This window comes from Lissotriton helveticus, chromosome 2_1 (genome assembly GCF_964261635.1).
Source record: "Lissotriton helveticus chromosome 2_1, aLisHel1.1, whole genome shotgun sequence".
NCBI lineage: Eukaryota > Metazoa > Chordata > Amphibia > Caudata > Salamandridae > Lissotriton > Lissotriton helveticus.
Window position 1 is genome coordinate 1,062,489,679 of NC_136059.1, and position 21,882 is coordinate 1,062,511,560.

Below are 21,882 nucleotides of genomic sequence, written 5' to 3' on the forward strand. Positions count from 1 at the left end.
AATATAAGTATTTTTCTGTCATTTTGAGTATTGTAGCTGGTTGTGGGTGTTTAGGGGCACATGGGAGGAAGTGATTTAATTATAATAAATTAATGATTATTTTTTAATGATTCTGTTTTTTAATTAATAATTAGTTATGTTATTAGTCTAATTATTTTTTGTTTCAATTTTATGTGAAGGTTGTGGGATGTATATGCGCAAAGGGTGGGAAGTAATTTGATTTTAATTATTTAATAATTAATTGTTAATTAATGTTAATTATTTAATTGATACTTAATTAGGTTAATAGTGTGAAATCTTTTTTAAATATACATTTTGGTGCCGATTCCGATTCAGGAAAAAAAGTGTCCGTCTGAATCGTATCCTGAGCCCTCTCTGTCCGAATCATACACGTCCGTCCGAATCGCGTAGTACGATCCATATCTCGTCAATCCGTCTGAATCGTCGCGAACCGTACGAATTGCAAGGCTGAAACAGTGAACCGTACGATTCATAAACATGCCGTACGACCCGACGAGTATGATCCGGACCGGGGTATGAGGACGCGATTCGTATGGTCCAGGTCAGGTAAGGGCGATTCGTATGGACAACCACACAATCACATACACACCGTACGGTGCGTACCCCTGTGATCATGGGGTGTACGCACTGTACCCCATGATCGCAGGGTGTACGCACCATACACCTTGCGATCATGGGGTACGGTGCGTGCACCCCATGATCGTGCGGTACGATGCGTACACCCCATGATCGCAGAGGTATGCAACGTACCCCTGCAGACATGGGGTGTACGCACCGTACCCAGGGGGGCCGTTCCGTACCTGTTTCGAGGCGTACTCTGCTTCTCCGGACGTTTTGGGCTCCCGTAAAGAAAGTGTTGTACGGTGCGTACCCGACACGAATCGTACTTGCTGGGTCGGGAAAACCTGCTTCGAACTGTACAGATGTCGTGTACAGTGGGTTCCCAGGGAGAATCGTGCGGAGATTTGAGGCGTACGGTCTTTGTACAATTTGTACGGATCGTACTTCATCGTACATACGGGGAGGTTGCAGGGTACGATTCGTACTGGAAAAACGCTCTGTACGGCTATTCGGAGTGGTTTTTCCCGAATCGGAATCGGCCCCTTTATGTGCGGTTGTGGAGTTGATAGGGGTACAGGGTGGGAAGTAATGTAGTTTTAATTTTTAAATAATTAATTGTTAATATTAATTATTTACTCGATTATTAATTATGTTAAATGTTAAAAAATACATATATTTTTCGATGTGGGTTGCGGAGTTTATAGGGGCACAGGTTGGGAAATAAATAAATTCCAAGTAATTAGGATTAATATTTTTATTTTATAATGATTATTTGATTTATAATTAATTATGTTAATTGTGTAATTACATTTTTAACTAACATTTTAGATGTGGGTTTTGGTTTTATTAGGGTATATTGTAGGAAGTAAATTTAATTGTAATTTGGTTAGAAATAATTGATGATAAATATTAAAATTCAAATAAATTATTTTAATTGTGTAATTAATTTTCTATTAACTTTTAGGAGTGTGTAATATATTTTGTGGGAGTATATTGTGGAAAGTAATACAAATATTTATCTTAATGGTGTAAATAATTAGCTTTTTAAAGTTTTAGGTGTTGCTTGTAAGTTTTGTAGGGGTATATGTGGGCGATAACTAAAATAAAAATTATTTAATACATCATTTTTTGGTAATAAATATTTTTTAGATAGAAATGTGAGTTTTAATAATGTTTGTAAATATTTATTATATATATTTAACATTATAATACGTATTTATTTTAAGTAACTTTTTCTATGAAATATATATATTTTTAATATTTATATTTGCAAAATTTTATTTTGTTTTTTAAATTATTTTACTGTTTGGAAGAGAATATGTTTCCTTCTGATATAATACCTACTGCAGTGCGAATACAAAAAATGTTCCTTCTACAATCCAACTCTTTCCCTACTGTTGCTCTGACTGGAGTGGGAATATTACATTTGACCGCTCCGCAATCCAACACTTTTCCTACTTTTGCACTCATTGGAGTGGAAATAGTAAATGTTATCTCTCTGTTATCTAACATTTTTCCTAGTGTTGTATTCATTGTAGTGGGCATAGTAAATTTTAGTACTCCGCAATACAATATTATATATGATTTTGCATTTATTTTAGCTAGAGTAATATATTTTACCTTTGTGTGATGTAAAAATGTTATTACTTCTACATTCCTTATCCTCGACTCAGTCATTACACATGAGGTAATAGTCACTGACAGGAAACAAAACAGGAAATACTTGATGACTCCACCCACCCTCCTGCCAGGGGCTATAATACAATAGCCAGCACAAAGCACTTCCTGTTTTGTTTCCTATCAGTGAATATGACTGGGAACGCCAAGGTAACTGCTGGGCTTTTACCTCCACCACATAGTCTCCTGGCTTCTCCTTCTGCTGGGCTCTGGAAGTGCCTGGGGACCATTGTGGGAGCGGCTGAAGACGGTACGTGTTCTGTGACCTCATGGACTCCATAAGTCTGACGTGCTGCTGGGTGCCTGGCTTGCTGGGCTTGGTTGGGCTACTGGTCGCCTTTCTTTATTATCTTGCCATTCGTATGATTAGGCTGCGCTCTTCCTGCTGCATCCGCTTCCTGGAAGGCTTGATGTGCATCGTGGCCTCCCAGTGTATGAGGGGGCTGCATTGCTGGTTGGCGATGCAGGCTTGGCCCGCCCCGGTGTTCAGAGGAGAGCTAGAGCCCCTCCCCGTGATGTCGGCCTTTTTGTGTGGCCTATGGCGACCTGCTGTGTCAGCACTTCCGTGCTTGTGGGCTCCCTTGGGCTGCAGCATGACGTATGTTGCTCCGCCCCTGCATTCAACAGCAGGTTTTGTGTCTTCCCTTTCAGAATGCATGCTGGGCCTGGTTGAATACGTTTTTTTCTGCCTTCTTGTGTGCTGTATTTAGGAGTCCACTCCGTTGTTACTGTTCTGTAATTTTGACTGAGGGCCAGTATGGGGAAGCATAGTCATAATCACAGGCATTGCTTTCCTCTTTCTTCACCCTCCTCCTCTGGGGGCAGGAGGGATTCAGACCCTCCCTTGAAGAAAAGTAAAGGGTGTGATGATGACTGGCTGAAGAAGTTGATTTTGGAAACATTATTTGCTTTGAAGCCCACTAAGAAGGCGGCTCGTGTTCGCTCTGGAGGGGGTTCTGACCTCTACTCGGACTTTTCCAGTTTGGATTCTTCTGATGAGTCCTCCTTGGGTTCTGTGGACCTTAAGGGGAAATATATCTCTAAGGATATGTTGCCAGCCATTCTTTAAACAAAAAACACAATAAGGTAGGAGGAGGGCCTAAGGGATTTTAAAGACCAAGACACATTCCCTAGCTGAATGTAGAAAAACAAAAGAGTGTCAGAGGGTCTATCCAGTCTATGTGTGGTTCATTAAACTAACAGAACAGTGTCAACTCATCTAACCGTGATAGAGAAAATTGCTGGATACCAGTGATCACTTACAGGATATCCATCCGTCACCACACGGAACCGCCCTTCATCATTTGGCATTCCTGTTGGCCACAAAGATTGGTACACCACTGGCTCAAAAAGGGGGGGGTCAGTTGGTATAACCTCCCAAGAGTCAGGTGGCAGCCAAATAGTGGTAGAGTGTCACAAACTACCTATCAATTAATTAGGTGGGTGACTGATTTGCAGTGCTGTGAAAAGTTGTGTGTGAAAAAGGGTGAGTGAAAATATATAAAATTGGGTGAGTGAGCAGAAATAAGGAAACTTTATTAGGTTCTATGCTCGCTCCGCCAATATTAAAAAGCAGCATAGGTAGATTTAACAAATATCTACTCTGGTATCAAAATGGTCAACATGTTTCAGCAATATACTAGGGACTCTCGAGTCCATTGCTTTCATCAGGACCGGTAAATGTTAGAATGCTACTGCAAATAGTGAAGTGATGGATAAAAAGCTTATTTTAGTAACTGAATATATGCATTTCCTGCAACATGAAAAAAGATCACCTGATGTTTGAGGTGTATTCCTTTGTTTGCAGTCGGTATATTCGTCACATAATAGTTGGAGTAAATGGCTCCACCCCGCCTGGCAACGGCTCAGGACACGAGGGAAGCACCACTCTCTCCGTCGGTACTCCTACACCTCCATCTGAGCCGATTGGGGAGGTTGAATACGTTTTTTTCTGCCTTCTTGTGTGCTGTATTTAGGAGTCCACTCCGTTGTTGCTGTTCTGTAATTTTGACTGAGGGCCAGTATGGGGAAGCATAGTCATAATCACAGGCATTGCTTTCCTCTTTCTTCACCCTCCTCCTCTGGGGGCAGGAGGGATTCAGACCCTCCCTTGAAGAAAAGTAAAGGGTGTGATGATGACTGGCTGAAGAAGTTGATTTTGGAAACATTATTTGCTTTGAAGCCCACTAAGAAGGCGGCTCGTGTTCGCTCTGGAGGGGGTCCTGACCTCTACTCGGACTTTTCCAGTTTGGATTCTTCTGATGAGTCCTCCTTGGGTTCTGTGGACCTTAAGGGGAAATATATCTCTAAGGATATGTTGCCGGCCATTCTTTCCCATGTGAGTGACAACATGGGTTTCCCTGATGAAGAGGTCGCCAGAACTTCCAGGAACATGGTTTTGCCCCAGTTTTGGAAGCATCCTACCAAGGCCTTACCCATTCATCTTTTTGTGATGGACGTTCTTTTGAAAGAGTGGAAGGATCCCGACCACATCATGATTCCTCACTTAATTTCTAAGCTGAACATGGAGGATACTATTCTGGAGTCGGTTCATGTTGACTCTATTGTGGCTAGTCTGGTGTGGCATCCATCCAAGGCTGAGGTGAATGTCCTGAAGGATGGTGCTGATAAGAAGATTGACTCCTCTTTGTAGAAGGCTTATGCTGTGTCCCATCTTGCCATATGTTAGGGGGTGTATGGGATGCATGTGGTGCAGTCTTTATTGTCCGAATTCAAATCTTTGTTCTGGCAATGTCTTGCGTTGTTGGAGTCCATGGAACATACAGCTGAGTTTGTCTCTGACATTGCGTTTGACTTGGATTGTGCTTCTGCTTGATCCTGTGGTTCTTCCATTGCGGCCAGTCTTAATTTGCTGCAGAAGGGATGGAACACGGATGCTGCTCAACATTCCATGTGGTGGCAGATGCCCCGAGTCGCAGGTTTCCTTCCTCTCTGATGTTATATCTGTCTCCCTGGATGTTTTCCTTGGTTTGCCGGAGGTTCGGGGCTCCAAACATGGACGTATTTACTTCCAGGACTTGAAATTGAATTTTTTGATATTTTAATTTTTTTAAAGAATGTAATCTAAGTAAACAATATGTCCTACGGAGTTCTGTTTTAATTTTCTATCTCCGTTATTTTCTTTGAGGGGGGTTTTCAGTACCAGTCGTTGCCTTTATATGGTGCTGGATTTACTACTTTTTTCTTTTAGGGTCCGATTATGATTTTGTTAGGAAACTATCCTGAACTAAGTGGTTCCGAAATAGTTTCCAAACGAATCGTATCCTGTAAGTCTGCACGACCGATTACGATGCTTCCCAACATCATTCAGTCGGACTCGCATTGACTTCAATGGGAGCCTGTGTTCCAAAGGAGAACACAGGCTCCCATTGAAATAAGGAGTGGTTTGAGAAAACTGTGCATGGTTGGTAAGAGGGGTCCCTTGGGTACCCCTATTGTCCCCATTTGTACGTCTGTGGTGAAAGGGGGCCCCCTAAAGATTGATTCCAGCAGCCCTTTTGTCTTGGGCAAACCGAATCAGAACGGCTGTCCACATCAGTCATTGTAATCACTTGTCCGGAAACCGTGTTCATAAAGCGTACCAATAGGCTCTGAAGGACTCGGGCTGTCCAGATGCCTTTCGGAACCGATTCGAACTGCTCGTACGGTTTCCGGATATCGTAATTGGTCATTGGGAAATCTATACGATGCGGTAGGAAACAAGGGTTTCAAATTGGATTCTACAATACCGAATCCTATCCGGAGCCTTTCCTAATGACATCCTAATCGGCCCCATAGTAGTAACTTACCCTCAGATTTTGTGAATAAGCCAAAAGTATTACATTTTCTTCAAAAGTGCAAATTACTCAAAGGCTTAAGTTACCTCGGTGAATCAGACTTATAGAATTTCAGACCAGTATATATGCACTTTTTTCTCAATACAAATCAATGGAGCTCAGTCACATGACAAAAACGTGTTACTTTCAGCAAAAACATATTTAATGAACAGGTGGCGGTAACCTCTCCCTTAAGAATCACCAAACATCCTTGAGGAGAAGATATAATTCATAAAAACAGTACTATGAAAACGACGTTTAGCACCTTGGAAATGTGTAAATTTACTACCTTGAAAGCATGGTTCCGGGCCTACTTCCACCATGTAAATTAACGAGCATAGTCACATCTACTGGAAGGTTTGATCATTAAACTTTGGTATAAATTCTTGATCAAATGTGTAAACATTAATACTGTAATGCATAGGAGTAAATTATCATGATACAAACAGGATATAGGTTTTCAAAGCCACACTCTTTTTTTTCATAAGGATAACTTCTATCTTACAACAGTTTAATAGAGGACAGTCAAATCACTTCCAATTTTATCTCCTCAATATCACTTATAATCTTAGAAATAGCAATAGTGCAAGTATTGACGGTTTTGTATTTTTGCAAGAGTGTTGGATGATGCAGAATATTAGTTTAATTGTGCACAACCACAAATACAATAATTCCAATAATTGGTTGGTATATTTTCACACCTCAATGGCTGAAAACCTCCCCAAGCCATGTCCAGATGCCAATTGGGCTTAGATCAGGAACACTTTGTATCACACATAACTTTTCTACACTCTCCTTAATGTTATCTGTCTTTTTGTGTGTGCTAAGGGAGATGTGAACATTATAAGTCCGTACAATTGCACAGACTCCCCCTTTCGTAACCGAAAGATAATCTCATGCCAATCAATTTTGTTTTGGCTGGGGGAACTGTTAGACCTGGCATCGTTGGCGTGGTTTTCCCTGACTTTTTGCCGTCTGACCTCCTGATTTGCTGACTTCATTTTTGCTGCCTTGAGGACTCTGGGAATTTTACCACTTGGGACCAGTGCTAAAGTGCATGTGCTCTTTTCCTAAAACATTGCAACATTGGCATATCCACAATTGGCATATTTACTTATAATTCCCTATTAAAGTGACCTACTTGTGCCCAGGGACTGTATATTATATGCTTCTAGTGGGCCTGCAGCACTGATTGTGCCACCCACTCAAGTAGCCCTTTAAATATGTCGCAGGCATGCCATTGCAGATCCTGCGTGAGCAGTTTCAAACAGCCATTTTGACCTGGAAAGTTTACCCTCTTGCGAGGCCCTAACCTTTCTTCTTATTACATATAAGCCACCCCTAAGGTAGGCCCTGGACAGTTCCAAGGGCAGGGTGCAGTGTATTTAAAAAGATGGATATGTACTTTTAAGTTGTTCTTGTCCAGGTATGAAAAAGTCTTACATTTGTTTTTCACGGTGCAAGGCCTATCTCTCCCATAGGTTAACATAGGGATTACCCTATTGCATTTCATAGGTATAACTTCTTATTGGGAGAAGATAGATATTATGAATTTGGTGTCTTTGAGCTCACAAGTTAAAATCACAACTTATGGTAGAGTTGGATTTTAAGTTGTATGTCTGAAAATGCCACTTTTAGAAATTTGGCATTTTCTCACTTCAACCATTCTGTGACTCTGCCTGTCTCTGAATACCCGTCTGGGGTGGGTGATAGCTGGGCTTTGTGCATTCCCTCTAGACATACACACACACAGGGAGCTTAGGTGTGCCTGATGGGTCTTTCAAATCCTGACGGGTCATCACCAGGCTGATGGGACTTCCTGGCCGGGATGGGCTGACATTTGCACCTGAATAGGGCTGTGCCTGTCCCAACACAAAGAGCTGCATACCGCCCTGTAGTGAGTGTGGAGCCTGGGCTGGAAGGGCAAGGACGTTTTGCACTTCAAAGGTCTCTCCCTGAAGTCTCCCCCACTTTAAAGGCACAACTGGGTATATGTACTGGGCCCCAGACACCACCAACTCACTACACTTCTGGACTTGAGTACACTCTGCCAAGAAGAAGGACTGATGTGCTGCTGAAAGGACTGTCACTCTGCTGGACTCTGCTGGACTCTTACTCTGCTGTGCCTGCCCTGCTGCCTGCTGCCCTCCTTGCCTGAGAGTGAAAATGACTGGACTTGCATCCCTACATCCCCAGAACCAAGTGACTCCAAGGGCTTGCTGGATTGCCTCCTGTTCTGAAGTCTTAGGGACATCAAGACTTCATTCAACCCTGCTACCACCTCTTGGCTCTGCTAAGTGGTGCCAATCCAGTCCTGAACCTTGGAAGTGGGTTTTCCATCTGGTTCCTTACAGAACCCATGCATAAATGTCTTTGTGCCAATCGGAACCATCTCATCTCCATCTACGTGGACTCATCGCAGCTATGAGGACATCATAGCAATGATTTGGCAGCTCAATGACGATGCATTGCCTTCATCACAAGAAGTTTGGCGATGATGCATCTTCAAACTGTTTGATTCAGAACTGACGCATGGCCTGCAATCCTGAGGATCGCCTCTGACGCATTGCCTGCCACTGCTCCTCGCATCTTGCTTCTCGTTGTCAATGCTTCCTCCGTGAAGGAACTGTTTGCAGAGGGCCCTGCGTGGCTTCTGTATCCGACCTGCACTTCATCGCAGTTGCCCTGATTTTTCCCATTCCTCCGCAGCCAGGTACCACCTATTGGGGCTTTATGTTTCTAAGCACTATATTTCAAGATATTCTCTAAAAACTCATAACTCCAATTCTCCTTAGTGGAGTTTTGTTGTTTTGTTAATTAAATTAGGCTCTATTTGTCTAACTTGGTGTGGATTATTTTTGTGTAATGTTTTCACTGTTCTACTTTTGTAAGTGTTGCACAAATACTTTACACATCGCCTCGTAAGTTAAGCCTGACTGCTCTATGCCAAGCTACCAGAGGGTGAGCACAGGTTAGTTTAGGATGTGTATTTGCCTTACTCTGACTAGGATTGTGGTCCTTACTTGGACAAGGTGCATACCTCTGCCAACTAGAGACCCAATTTGTCACTAACCCTAAAGCAACTGCTGTTGAATTAGCATTTTTTTAACATTACTGCATTTCTTCTAATTTCATCTAAAGCAATGGTCATTTCATACATGGGAATCAAAGATGAAAAACCTAGTACTAGTTGAAATAGCCTGCCTACCCCTCTTTTGTTCGAAAAGTTAATTTTAAAAGTGCCTCACAGAAGAATGGCATATCCTGGATAGCAAGTACTATTCCAGTCTAATAGCAGGCAAGGGTAAGTTTGTGTCCCACAAATATAATAGGTATGACCTACTTGTGGACTGTGTTTGGAAACAACAATCCATGGGGAAGATGGTACTCAAAGGTTCTCTACTGTTAAATCACATTTGCTATGTCCAACAAAGACACTAGAAACATTAGCCCCTCAGTGCTCGTAAATAAATCCTTGCTCAGTCATTCAGAGGTGAGTTACATCAGGCATGACATGTCGCAATGGACTGCTAAAATTTTCAAGGTCTAGGGACAAATAGGGAGAGCTGCGGGTACACTCTAGCAGTCTATGCCTTAAGTGGAAAAGGTGAAGTCAAGTGTCATTAAAACTGAGGTGCACTCAGATCAAAGGAGCGCTATCCCTGACATCAACAGGCATTTGCAAATCCAGCAAAAGAACGAATAAATTGTCTGTCTGTATTTTTCCAGCAGAAACAGGTAGGAGTAACACTCATAGTTAGAGTAGCAGCTCAATGCAAGGGAAGGGTCAGAGCAGTTCTGCCTTCTGGTAATCTCCCATTATGCAGTTAGGCAGTATGCCACCACCACCCTCATTCTCAAAGCAGTCATGCAGAGAGCAGGCCAGACCCACAGCTGTATTCAGGATCCAGAAGTAAGAGGTACATACCTGGAGTGTAGGTAGTGTCAATGAGAGGCTACCAGGGCAACATTTCATGGTGGTGGTGGTGGAGTACGTAGGGGAGATGGACACAAACATGCAGCCGCACGACAAGCAACAAAGCCACAGCAGGAACAGCTTTGGAAGAAGATTCAGGCCAGGCACGGGCCCTGAGCCAGGGGCACTGTTTGCTCTAGGGGGAGCCACTCACTTGCAGTGTGGCGAGTGGATCTAAGTTGCCAGACCATGAAATTTGATGGTTGTGTTGGTGATAAACAGGATCTGACAGAGTTTGCTCCAGAGAGGTTGTAGTTCAACCTTCCTCTGTACACACAAACGTAGACTTAATCACCCATATGGAGAGAACGGCAAGCCTAAGTCGGACATTCAGAGAAGGTTGCTTGCACCTTGCACCCGGTGTAATTGGTGGACAAAGTTGGAGTGCCTTGGATGTTCCACTGTTGTGTCACTGGTTGTCTGCCTCCAGTGCATTAATTGCTCCTCTGTGGATATATGCTACCAACTGCTCACTGTATACTGTAACTAAAGTTATAAGAGCTGCTCTGTTTGTTGTGGTTGTTAACCTGAAACCATATTTATATATATATATATATATATATATATATATATATATATATATATACACAGAATCCTCTCCAAACGGCAAAAAGAAGAGGCCACACCGGGGAGACTGTGGAGGAATCTTTATTGCTGATTAAAACCAAAGTTCGGGCGGATGCATTTCGGCATAGTTTTAGCCTTCCTCAGCGCCTAATGGTTTCAGCAGGGTGTAGGGGAAAAATGCCGGTAAAGTACCTTGTTCCCTCCTGCCAGGTGCAAGCAGGCTCCGCCCCCCGAACAGCTCGAGATGTGATTCGCTGATATCAAGTGTAGTGGGATGCCCAATGCGTCCATACTACAAGTCCCAGAAAGCTGTGGGCTGGTCTGGCATTGCGACGGGGGTAGGTAGAATATGCGGGCAAATGTCACCTGTGTGTCGGCAATGCAGAAACCTCCTCTGCTCCCCATACTGCACCGACCTCATGATCCCGGTAATCCATTCAGCAGAGGCAGGACCGTAGATCCGAATTTGCCTGGCGTGGGGTACAGTTACTCCACAGCAGCCTTACTTCATGCCGGATCCCAAGGTGTGCTCTCGGACAACCCAGTAACCTGGGAACAACCAATTCCACCGAGGTAGATGCCAATAAGTCCGGAGCTTCTTCGTGGTGCAGGGGCCTCTTAGAGCGCGTTATTGGCAAGTGCGCTAATTAGATACACAGAATCCTCTCCAAAGGGCAAGAAGAAGAGGCCACACCGGGGAGACTGTGGAGGAATCTTTATTGCTGATTAAAACCAAAGTTCGGGCGGATGCATTTCGGCATAGTTTTAGCCTTCCTCAGCGCCTAATGGTTTCAGCAGGGTGTAGGGGAAAAATGCCGGTAAAGTACCTTGTTCCCTCCTGCCAGGTGCAAGCAGGCTCCGCCCCCCGAACAGCTCGAGATGTGATTCGCTGATATCAAGTGCAGTGGGATGCCCAATGCGTCCATACTACAAGTCCCAGAAAGCTGTGGGCTGGTCTGGCACTGCGACGGGGGTAGGTAGAATATGCGGGCAAATGTCACCTGTGTGTCGGCAATGCAGAAACCTCCTCTGCTCCCCATACTGCACCGACCTCATGATCCCGGTAATCCATTCAGCAGAGGTAGGACCGTAGATCCGAATTTGCCTGGCGTGGGGTACAGTTACTCCACAGCAGCCTTACTTCATGCCGGATCCCAAGGTGTGCTCTCGGACAACCCAGTAACCTGGGAACAACCAATTCCACCGAGGTTGATGCCAATAAGTCCGGAGCTTCTTCATGGTGCAGGGGCCTCTTAGAGCGCGTTATTGGCAAGTGCGCTAATTAGATACACAGAATCCTCTCCAAAGGGCAAGAAGAAGAGGCCACACCGGGGAGACTGTGGAGGAATCTTTATTGCTGATTAAAACCAAAGTTCGGGCGGATGCATTTCGGCATAGTTTTAGCCTTCCTCAGCGCCTAATGGTTTCAGCAGGGTGCAGGGGAAAAATGCCGGTAAAGTACCTTGTTCCCTCCTGCCAGGTGCAAGCAGGCTCCGCCCCCCGAACAGCTCGAGATGTGATTCGCTGATATCAAGTGTAGTGGGATGCCCAATGCGTCCATACTACAAGTCCCAGAAAGCTGTGGGCTGGTCTGGCACTGCGACAGGGGTAGGTAGAATATGCGGGCAAATGTCACCTGTGTGTCGGCAATGCAGAAACCTCCTCTGCTCCCCATACTGCACCGACCTCATGATCCCGGTAATCCATTCAGCAGAGGCAGGACCGTAGATCCGAATTTGCCTGGCGTGGGGTACAGTTACTCCACAGCAGCCTTACTTCATGCCGGATCCCAAGGTGCGCTCTCGGACAACCCAGTAACCTGGGAACAACCAATTCCACCGAGGTAGATGCCAATAAGTCCGGAGCTTCTTCGTGGTGCAGGGGCCTCTTAGAGCGCGTTATTGGCAAGTGCGCTAATTAGATACACAGAATCCTCTCCAAAGGGCAAGAAGAAGAGGCCACACCGGGGAGACTGTGGAGGAATCTTTATTGCTGATTAAAACCAAAGTTCGGGCGGATGCATTTTGGCATAGTTTTAGCCTTCCTCAGCGCCTAATGGTTTCAGCAGGGTGTAGGGGAAAAATGCCGGTAAAGTACCTTGTTCCCTCCTGCCAGGTGCAAGCAGGCTCCGCCCCCCGAACAGCTCGAGATGTGATTCGCTGATATCAAGTGTAGTGGGATGCCCAATGCGTCCATACTACAAGTCCCAGAAAGCTGTGGGCTGGTCTGGCACTGCGACGGGGGTAGGTAGAATATGCGGGCAAATGTCACCTGTGTGTCGGCAATGCAGAAACCTCCTCTGCTCCCCATACTGCACCGACCTCATGATCCCGGTAATCCATTCAGCAGAGGCAGGACCGTAGATCCGAATTTGCCTGGCGTGGGGTACAGTTACTCCACAGCAGCCTTACTTCATGCCGGATCCCAAGGTGTGCTCTCGGACAACCCAGTAACCTGGGAACAACCAATTCCACCGAGGTAGATGCCAATAAGTCCGGAGCTTCTTCGTGGTGCAGGGGCCTCTTAAAGCGCGTTATTGGCAAGTGCGCTAATTAGATACACAGAATCCTCTCCAAAGGGCAAGAAGAAGAGGCCACACCGGGGAGACTGTGGAGGAATCTTTATTGCTGATTAAAACCAAAGTTCGGGCGGATGCATTTCGGCATAGTTTTAGCCTTCCTCAGCGCCTAATGGTTTCAGCAGGGTGTAGGGGAAAAATGCCGGTAAAGTACCTTGTTCCCTCCTGCCAGGTGCAAGCAGGCTCCGCCCCCCGAACAGCTCGAGATGTGATTCGCTGATATCAAGTGTAGTGGGATGCCCAATGCGTCCATACTACAAGTCCCAGAAAGCTGTGGGCTGGTCTGGCACTGCGACGGGGGTAGGTAGAATATGCGGGCAAATGTCACCTGTGTGTTGGCAATGCAGAAACCTCCTCTGCTCCCCATACTGCACCGACCTCATGATCCCGGTAATCCATTCAGCAGAGGCAGGACCGTAGATCCGAATTTGCCTGGCGTGGGGTACAGTTACTCCACAGCAGCCTTACTTCATGCCGGATCCCAAGGTGTGCTCTCGGACAACCCAGTAACCTGGGAACAACCAATTCCACCGAGGTAGATGCCAATAAGTCCGGAGCTTCTTCGTGGTGCAGGGGCCTCTTAGAGCGCGTTATTGGCAAGTGCGCTAATTAGATACACAGAATCCTCTCCAAAGGGCAAGAAGAAGAGGCCACACCGGGGAGACTGTGGAGGAATCTTTATTGCTGATTAAAACCAAAGTTCGGGCGGATGCATTTCGGCATAGTTTTAGCCTTCCTCAGCGCCTAATGGTTTCAGCAGGGTGTAGGGGAAAAATGCCGGTAAAGTACCTTGTTCCCTCCTGCCAGGTGCAAGCAGGCTCCGCCCCCCGAACAGCTCGAGATGTGATTCGCTGATATCAAGTGTAGTGGGATGCCCAATGCGTCCATACTACAAGTCCCAGAAAGCTGTGGGCTGGTCTGGCACTGCGACGGGGGTAGGTAGAATATGCGGGCAAATGTCACCTGTGTGTCGGCAATGCAGAAACCTCCTCTGCTCCCCATACTGCACCGACCTCATGATCCCGGTAATCCATTCAGCAGAGGCAGGACCGTAGATCCGAATTTGCCTGGCGTGGGGTACAGTTACTCCACAGCAGCCTTACTTCATGCCGGATCCCAAGGTGTGCTCTCGGACAACCCAGTAACCTGGGAACAACCAATTCCACCGAGGTAGATGCCAATAAGTCCGGAGCTTCTTCGTGGTGCAGGGGCCTCTTAGAGCGCGTTATTGGCAAGTGCGCTAATTAGATACACAGAATCCTCTCCAAAGGTTTTTTTTTTTTAAAGGGTTGGTTGCGCCTTAGAACAAAAACGGCAAAGGCTTTATATAGCATTTTGACAAAATGTAGGACTACATCATCATTTAACTACAGTGGCAGTGGACACGGGGATGTATAATGGGTTGGCCTGTGATTATTTTGTACGGGCTCAATTTTGTCTTCTGGGAAGGGATCCCGCTCGGATAACATAATGCTTGTGGCAAGTTACTGACCCATTTTAACTGTGTTTCTGAGGATATCTTCTCTACTTTGTTCTTAAGGGTATCATTGTATATTTTTACCTTGCACACAGATTCTTTGTGATAGGCATTAGCAGAATGAAAATGCTGGTCTATTCCTAGGGTCTTAGAAACTCCCTGCACTGCTGTTGAAACGCAGTGTGTTCTGCAGACACTACTGATTCTGTTTGGTACACCAAACTATAGGGATAACATGTCTGAGTAACCTCTTAGCTACCATGATAACTTCTGCACAAGCACAGCAGTACGCTTCCACCGCTCTGTAAACATACATACAAGAACCTATACCTAATTTGCACATTTGGGCACCTGAATACATTCTATCTGGATGTTCACAACAGGATCCCAAGGAAGAGGGTGAGAAGCAGAGGTGTCTGTAATACCTTTTCTGACATTGTGAAGAGGCATGTGGTTCAGGGTTGGCATTACTCTGGGCTGTGGAAGAAATGAAGGGGGCGTAGCCATGCGTTTCATTGGCACCTATCATGCCATTCCTACTAGGGTTTCCACATGATACAACCTGGCGAGGTTGAGGAATACAAATTTCGGTGTAACAACATGCTCATTACTGTCTCTTTGCACCCCCTCAGGGTCTCCTTTGCGTTTCTGCCGAACCATTTTTAGGTCTCGTGTGGCGTCGGGTGCGCACATGCGCACTCGAGCTCGCGAGATTTATTGTTTTAGAGTAGCGAGGTTAAGCCCCGCCCCTCTTCTCCATTGGCTGGCCTCCTAAACGGTGGCCAGCCATTAGAGAAGAGGTCCTAGTGACGTTCTTCTTTGTATCTAAGCCCCGTCCTTTTCAGATTGGGGGGCGTGTTTTTGACATTCTTTCTAGGCTGTAAACAACAGTCAAAAACACGTCCCCCAGTCTGAAAAAGACGGGGCTTAGATCCAGTGAAGAACCATTTGTCTGTAAGCCCTGTCCTTTTCAGACTGGGGGGCGTGTTTTTGACTGTTGTTTACAGCCTAGTAAGAATGTCAAAAACACGCCCCCCAATCCGAAAAGGACGGTGCTTAGACAAATGGCGAGCGCTCGAGCACTTGTTTGTGTGCTACTTGCCGAAAAGAGCTTGGAGTCCCTTCAGGGGTTGTAAGCGCTATATAAATTCAATTGCAAACCGAGGCTGACTCTGTCCTCTCCTCCACGGGCTCACTGCCACCTCCTGTCCCGGTACCTGCAACCTTTGCCAGTTGGGATGTATTCAGAATAGACAGGTCACATTCAACTGAAAATTAATTACTATTTATATAACTGCGCCTCATTGTTTCTCCGAGTGATGCTGAGAATTCCTCACAAGCTGTGTGCGTTTTTTTTTTCTCAAGTGAATCTTGCTGCCAGGTGATTGCCTCATGTAGTCCCTGGCAATCACTGTATTTCCGCTTTCAACACTCGCACCTATGTCTTAGAAGGGCAACGGTGTGTCATTATTTGTTAGGAAATTCTCTGCGAGAAAGAGCGGATTGTTTGCGGCGTTTCTGGTTTCGGCGACAAGATCACACACCGTCTTATCGCGCTTCACACTGACTTGTGACCCCGAGGCCACGGCGTGCCCTTGGATCGATGCTGTTGGGCCGTCCTTCCCAGGGCTGGCACTAACTCCTATCTGGATAAAATTAGATAGAGCATCCCTCAACTTGTTTCACCCAGCGGTGCCCAAGCCCGGGGCAGGGAGGCTGGCCACATGGCTCACGCTGATTTGGGCTGGAGCAGCTATCTTAACCCGATACCGGGCACTGCGCGGCACAGAGCGGGGAGAGCTGCGTGCCATGGAGCTCCGCGGGTTCCTGCTCTGCACTGCTGGGTCCCCGCGGCTGCTGCCACAGGTAAAAATCTAGGCCCTTGCTGTCCTCTGGCATCTCTTCAGGTCGAAATAATCTCTATACTACTTTTTCTCGGGATTGCGTACATTATACATTTCCTTTTTTATGGCATTACTTCTGTGCCTCATTCTTCCAAATCTTTCTCTCCACGATACGCTCTATATAGCTCCTCTTAACCGAAGACCCTTGCCCCTCAAATACGTCTTTTCTTTGCTTCAGGCCTCTTTGTCCCTTCTTATACCCTAATACGTTTACCCCTACTTCTTCCCGCTTACCCCCACAACCTCTCCTGCTGCTTAAACCCACCGCCTCTAGATCTACTGTTCCTGCCTAACCCTAAAGCATTTGCCCATGCCAGTACCCTGTACCTGTGCTACAGCTTATGCCCTACTGCCTCTACTCCTGCCTGTACCCTTTTACCTCAAGTGCTGCCTCATACCGTAGTAATATTTCTCAACCCTTACTCTACTACCAGTACCCTTCCAATGCACTACCACCTGCCCCACTACTTATACCCTAGTGCCTGTGCTCCTCTGCCACTTGTGCATGTTCCCTTGCTTCTTCCTTTCTACCTCTCTGTGTCTGTGGCCTAGTACCTCTGCACCTACATTTAACCCTAGAACCTCTACTTATATCCTCATACCTCTATGGTCTAGACCATCTATGCCTATACCCAACCTTTACCCTGGCACACCTCAAATATCATGGTGCCCCCCCTGCACCCCCCCCCCCCGAGTCCCTCTCCATTCCCAAGCTCCTCTACACCTGCCTGTAGCCTGTATATCTACTGCCATGAAAACCAAGCATCTCTAGCGCTGCCTACTTTCTACTGTCTTCACCACTCCTCACGCATCACCCTTCATTTCCTTATCGCTTTTCTTCTATTTCCTTGTTTGACCTGTTCACCTTTTTCTTGCTCAAGGACAAGGTTTTCCTCATTTTGAAGTTTTCCAAACTGATGGAGAAGTGTCAGTTACTGCAGCTCTGTAATCCGTAGTGGCATGTGACCCGTATGTCGGATGCCCCCAAGGCCCCCTGTGACAGAAGGGGGCTTTTGAAGTTTGTGCCGGAAGTTCTATTCGTGGCCTCGGCGACTTGCAACTGAACGCTTCCATGTTGGATTCTTAGCTGCATGTATGACTGCTAGACAGCCGAGGCGGCCATTTCTTCTTCTTCAGCACCATGCAAGGCCAGGAATCTATTTTTATCAGTGAATGAATGAGTAGGAACAAGGCCTGCCGATACAAAATCACTTAATATTTGCACACAACTTGTACTTTTTAGAGGCCTGCTCCTGCAATTGAGGCAAATCTTTCAACGTTGGTACAGGAAATAGATAATTTCCTTTAACATAAATAGCAACATCAGCAGTTTTAGACAATGCTGCCTTCTTAGCAGCTTTATTGGCCATGGCACTGTCCTTTGAAAGATTGACATGAGGGTGCTGGTCCCACAGAAATAAACACAGGATTAATAATATGGTGGAGGGCTCTGTGGCTGAAAATACGAGCTGCACCTATGGGAATGCCTGAGAGAGGTAAAGAAGGGAATTCAGAGGTACTGAGAGTCGAGCGGCTTGCACCTGTGTCAATAAGGCGAACAGAGAGTTTACCATCTGGGACAGAATTCACATAAGAGTCCTCCTGATCTAATGGTATTAGGGTATAAATAGCACAAGTGGATCATCTGGGGCTGTCCTCTAATTCAGGGTAAGGATTTTGCTCCATCTGATGATATAGAGGTTGGTCAGGGAGTCCCGGTGCATGAGACGCAGTATTGTGACAATCTTGTTTCCCATTCCTCAGTTAACCACAAGCGAAACACAGACCTCTGGATCCTGGGTCCTCTCCTCGGGCCCTTCTGTGTCATCTTCAAATTATTCCCTCTCCTGGCTGTGTTTTTTGACATCCCCCTTTGTGGGTCTAGTTGCCCCATCCCTTTAATTGATCTCTACATATTATGGAGATTGAAATAAATCGATTTCAGCATTCTCTTTCCTTTTCTCCTGTAAGGCTATGCAGCTCGGCTAGTGTATTAGTTTGCCATCCAATACATATGGTGATTAGCTGACTCTTATGATTAAATAATTGTCCAGTCTTAAAAGCAGCGCCTACAAGGTTGGCCGCTCTAGCCGTTAAGTCACATCCTCTCCACACCAAATAGAGAGCTTGTTAGTCTGTATATTCTCTCACTCTTCCTCAGGTATCTATGCCTCAGGTTGAGTCACAATGCAAAAAACACCAAATCCAACATTATGCAAAAGAGTTCTCTCTGTGGAGAGTTATCCTATGCTGCTGGTTGGTGTGTGGGTATTTATTAATGAGGCACACCTGACGAGAGGTGTGGTGAAAGTCTTTGTCAAATGAGTAGTTTTTTCATGTGTGTACATTTAACACTGTTCTAATGTGTGTGTGTGTGTGTTTTTTTTTCTGTTTTAAAGTGGACAGCTATATGATTGTATTTGTTAATGCTGATCCGCGTGATATGTGTCCAGTGACAGTGTTCCCAACTGTGTGTGTGTGTATGTGTGTGCGCGTACACATACGTGTTATAGCAGTGCCAACTGTGGGTATGTGTTCACTTTGGCTCCGATAACATTATATTTCACTTTTATACCTTGATCATGCTGGTGTTATCCCAGGCTCCATTGGTTTCTGCGTGAATAACTTGCAATTTCAATAAGTAGTTCGGCATGATGTGCGACTTACTCGCTGTTAGATTGTAGTAAATCTGAACCTTGTTAGATTGAAGTACTACGTGACAAGCTTTGGGTGCAACTTTAGTGAACTGGGCCTGACGCACATCATTGTGGCTGTCTCCTTGGATTTGCATCCCCCTTCCTGTGCCACTCCATGATTTTCCTCCCGCTCCATCCTTTTTATAATAGATATTCCCCATTTTTGGGTTCCACCTCCGCCAACAGCCTTATTTACACCTGAATAGTTCTTGTCCTGTTTGCAACTTTCTGCACTCATTGTGGATTGATAGACGTGCATGGTTACGTTTTTAAATGAATACGTTTACGGTTGGGGCTTTGTGAATAGCTATTACACCTACGCTGCAGTTGTGATCTTAGGGGCGTCATTTATGAGCCCTTGCGTCACTTTTACGCCACCATGCGTCACTTTTTGTGACGCACCTGTGGCGTAAACAATACGCCTTGTTGCGCCATATTTACAAAGTGACGCATCTAGGTAGATGCGTCACTTTGTAAACCCCTGTGCCACATTATACCTGCGCCAGGTATAATGTATGCAAGGGGGGCGTATTGACGCAAGAAAGGGTCATGGAAGTGACGCAGTGAAATCTATGAGATTTCACTGCGTCACTTCTAGGACACCGTTGCGTCAAAATCTTGCGCCTGCCTCACAGCAGGCGTAAGACTGACGCAAGCCCTTTCACATGGGGCTTGCCCCATGTGAAAGGAAGCATTGCTGGAGTTGCGTCACTTTTGTGACACACTCCAGCAATGCGTCACTTTTGCGCTTACAGATACGTCAGAAATACTGACGTATCTGTAACTCCTTGCGACATGATGCGTCATACATTAAATATGACGCATCAGGAGTGCGCACTGAGAAGTGACGCATCGCTGCTTTCACGCAGCGATGCGTCATTTCTCTTAAATGAGGCCCTAGGAATTTTAGAAAACTTTTTTAAATGTATTATTGCCTCTTTTAGGAACGGAAAATGGGTTCTGTTGAGCAATGTGCCTGCTGGTCGTCACCACGGGCCTCATTTACAAAAAATGACGCCACAAGCCATTTTGCTGCACCGAGTTGCGTCATTTTAAAAGCACAGGGATGTGTCGTATTAAAAACAATATGACGCACCATGTACTTTCCCCTGCGCTGGCGCACAATTGGCTGCCATGCGCCACCGCAGGCACCCTGGCGTCATGTTGCAAGGGTGCCTGCGTGGAAGGGATGATTGTTTTTGTGCAGGAAAGGACATCTTCCTCCACAAAAATAATCATTGATGGCATTTTCCACTTTCGATTGCTTAGAAAAAGGAAAAAACTAAGAGAAATAGAAATATTTCTCCCCAGCGTAGGATTCTGATGTATTCCCAGCTTTACAAAACTTTATAAAGCTGGCAATGTGTCAGGTTCCGTGGATGTTGTGTGGGAACACCCACAGCAACACCTATGAAATGCCCCTTTCACGCAGAGTAATGCGTGAAATGGGCCATATTTACAGGCCCATGAAAAGTCACACATGGTGACTTTGCGTGGCCTTGTAAATATGGGCAGGCACTCTGCGCCGCAGGTGTGTCAAAAAAAGTGATGCACCGGCAGCGCAATGGCTTTGTAAATAGGGCCCCACGTCCTTACGTTGGGTCTGGCTACTAGATTGGAGTCAGGAATGATGCCTGAGTGTATTCAACCTGCACCTAAAGGAAAGGTGTATGGATTGGGTATAAAATCCCTACACATCCCTTTGTGAATTAGGAGCTTGATATAACATCCAGTCGCTAAATTGTGTCCCTTGCAAGTCTGGTATCTGTGGATAGGCATTGCCCAGCAAGGTCTCCCTTTTAGATCAGCTCGCTGGGGGAGCGTAATTTCAACCTCCTTCCATCCCTCAGCAGACCACCCACCCTAGCTAACGTTTGCTGTCACATTGGCAGCACATTTTGAAACATAAGTGCTCATGGATTGTCCGCAGAAACATTCATGTATGAAATTAATTCCGAGCAGGCCACTTTTTGGCTGCCCCATCAGCATTTTTTTTGTTTCTCAGAAATCCAAAAGAAGTAATTTTTTGTGGTTCCTGTCCTGTATGTTATTAGTCAGCAGTTTTCCCTGCATCTCACTTAGGGCCAATTAGCTGCTGTGATCACCCTTATGCTGCCAATGCATGGCACATCCTACATACCTTTATCTTCCTTTGATATATTGTCTCTTAATCTATCATTTCTGTCTTGAATGGTGTGAGTTCTCCCTGCTAAGGCCCTGATTCTGAGTGGGTCGGAGTTTTATGACCCCTACACAAATCCCTGTTTGAGCAGAGAGTAGAATTCCAAAGTTGTGTTAGATTTACTGCACCCGATGAATTCCTCACCTTTTATTATTTCAACAGGTCAAGCATGCCGGAATTCAAAGGGGAAAAAGTATTTACTTTGACATTCGGATTTGGTCTGGTATGCATCAAAGTCTTCCTAATATTGCCCAAAAACTCAGAATAGGTACAGCTTATACCACATGTTGAATTCCGAAATCCAGAGAGCTGGATTTGATCTGATGTCATAAATCACACTTTCCCTCTGACCCACTCAGAATCAAGACATTAGTGGTTTACTACTGTAAGTGGGCATACCCATTGTT

At 45.6% G+C, this 21,882-nt stretch overlaps 1 protein-coding gene across 1 annotated transcript in view; it reads left to right on the forward strand.

The window, feature by feature from the left end:
* The window catches only part of PRUNE2 (prune homolog 2 with BCH domain), a 1,307,647-nt gene that overhangs the window by 874,562 nt on the left and 411,203 nt on the right, over positions 1-21,882 (forward strand). The gene's annotated exons all lie outside the window — the stretch shown is intronic.